We start from the raw sequence: 2,917 nt of genomic DNA, 5'->3' as shown, positions 1-2,917 counted from the left end.
TCAACCTTGAAAGAAATTCCACCAAACTATACTGAGCTTATACATTTTTTTCTCTAGGAAATTTGAAGAAGAAAAGGCCAAGTTCAGCTCGGCAAAATTTGATCCCAGAATGAAAAGGACGGGAACAAATATCGCCAGGTATTTTGTCCAACGCTAATACAATCGCACACACCCACACTAAATTACTATTAAAATTGGCTCAATATTACCTGTGTCGCAGAGAGGAACCATCGGGTTAACTGAAAGCCGTACGGAAATGGTACATACATTATACTCATTAAAAAACTTGAAGCCTTGTATCTATGAAAAGATCAGTATTAAAATAGAAATTAAGGAAGAATGGATAACAGAATGTTGAAGAGTCGAAAAATGCTTTGCGGTATGTAATTATTTCTTCTTAAATACTGAGTTCAAATCTCACTGAAGTTGACTTTGGCTTTTACTCTCATAGATTCATTAAAATATCTATAGGTCATGTACGACGATAAAGTTGATCGACAGTATATATGTGGCTTTGTGAAAATTTTCACTGTGAGAAACCAATATGAAGATAAATTACTTTTAATTTGATATGAACTTATATACCACCATGCATCAAAGTCTCCTGCTAATACTTAATACTTGAATTATCAGAATTAAAGGCAAAATAGATCCTCTTTGGTTATCTCACTCAAAAGAAACTTCTAAAAGTCACATAATAACGTGGATTGAATGATTTGAACGGTATCATACTAACAATACCGTTCTATTCAGTTATTTAAAAGACTTTATCCAAATTACTCAAGCGAATAATCTATAATAAGCTATTTAAAAATAAGTACCTTTTGTGTGCAGAATTACAACCGAAAGTTTAAATTGGTGAAATATAGGTGACAAAGAGTGTCAGTTAGTAGTAAGAACTTTCTATAATAGATGAGACATAATGAAACTAATTAAACACTTCCGTTAAATACTTTTGATCTTCTCCGATACAGAGTCACCCATCTTTCCATCCATCCAGCTTCTCGATTAAACCAGTTCTACGAACGATATATTTACTGGTCGTTTTATAAATAACTCCAACAAATCGATTGATTTTCTTTTTAATGAATCTCAATGTATCAATTCATTAGAATTCGTTTGGCCATTTCTAGTGAAAGTTTCTTTCAATTATTTATTAGTAAGCCTTTGGTAAGTGACATTTATGGCATTTTATTCCATTTTGCTCGTATTTGTAGACAGAATTATTGATTATTGAAAGGTGAGTGGAAATGATAGTAAAAATTATAAAGAGGAAATATTGAAAACAAAATCAAAAACAAGACAAATGTGATCAATAAGATTTAAAGTGTGAGATTTCTAAATTTTCACTGATTGTAATTTATTGGTTATTATTATAGTTTTTATATTACTTTATATATACATATACATACACACACACACACACACACACACACACACACACACCACACACACACACACACATATATATATATATATATATATTACTTTCTGTGATTCAATAATTTTTCAATTCGATATCGCCTGAGCTGGTTTGCAATTCTATCGTTGTTTAGTTGTTGATAGTATTGATTGGTCACATGGACAAAATGTTTTTTTAAAAAATAAAATGAAATTATAGAGGATGAGTAAAATCGATTGATTCGTCCACAGTGTATGCATAACGGTTTTTACTGACACCAAAGAGATGATGAGTCAAGACTTACACTGAATATGTAGATGGACGAAATCATGGATATTTTAGGGTGTTTACTTGGTGACTTTATTTTCATTGACTTTCCATCAACTTGCTTTCCATGGTAAAATAAATTTCTTTTGAAAAAACTAAGCTAAGACTTGTATAGTGTGGGTGTAATCAACTGGATGAATAAATTCCATTTTTATTACCAAAATCGATACATTATTGGACAAGTTAAAACTTCAGTAGAAAAACAACAACGTGTTATGCACAGCCTATTTAAAAGTAAACTGAAATCACAAATTATGAACAAGTTACCAATGTAAGCAGTTGAAGGAGAGTAAAAAACATTAATGTTTTGTTGTTTTTTTTAGAAAAACTGAAACAAAAAGTATTCCAGCTATGGGTATTCCTATTTTAAGGTTAACATAATTGTAAGAGAGTATGGTGTAATTTAGTGGAAATCTGATATTTCAACAGGTCAAATAAAAACCTAGAGACTGTTTTATTGGTTCCTATGGACATATCTCATTGATAGACAAATATTCTAAATAAAAGTTAAGAAACCCACAACGATATAAATTCTCCAATTAGTTCTTTGACCGCTGGAATTTAAGTCAACATTCTCAAAGGGAAATGAAGATGGGTCAAAGTCCCGGTGGAGTAGATTTGTGGTTAACTCCTTGTAAATTGAGTAGGTTCTATAGATTCGGTTTCCTGTTGAGCGATTCCATTTTCTTTTCGAGAGATATTTCTGGTTAGTATCAAATGCACAGAAGAGGACAACTCCAAAACTAAGTCTCGCCATTTAAACACTTTATAGGAATTTAAATCCTAGTCATATTTCTGATATCATACATATTTGTGAACAGTAAGTTCGCTTCTTAAAGATTTACGCAGGGCTAATAATTGATTACCTGTTTTTCCGAAATTCATCTCAGCTGGAGTAAAGTTATATCACCAAGAAAATTTATCGAGGCATGAGTTAATGCGGCAAAGAAAACGTATATATAAACAAGCACGCACACACATACGCACACAAATGTCATGTGACTCACGAGTGCTAACTGGTAAAATGTAGCTCATTGCAACTAGTTGCATATCCATATCGGTAGCAGTTAAAATGTTGACGTCCAGCATCCTTTGCTGTCTGATCAAAAATGTAATTTAAGAAAACGTGTACGATAAAAATAAGCCCTGCTAAAAAAGACGAATGAATTGATGAGCATCACCAGCCAT

This window comes from Octopus sinensis, linkage group LG6 (assembly GCF_006345805.1).
Source record: "Octopus sinensis linkage group LG6, ASM634580v1, whole genome shotgun sequence".
Taxonomy (NCBI): domain Eukaryota; kingdom Metazoa; phylum Mollusca; class Cephalopoda; order Octopoda; family Octopodidae; genus Octopus; species Octopus sinensis.
Note: the sequence above shows the minus strand (reverse complement) of the source record.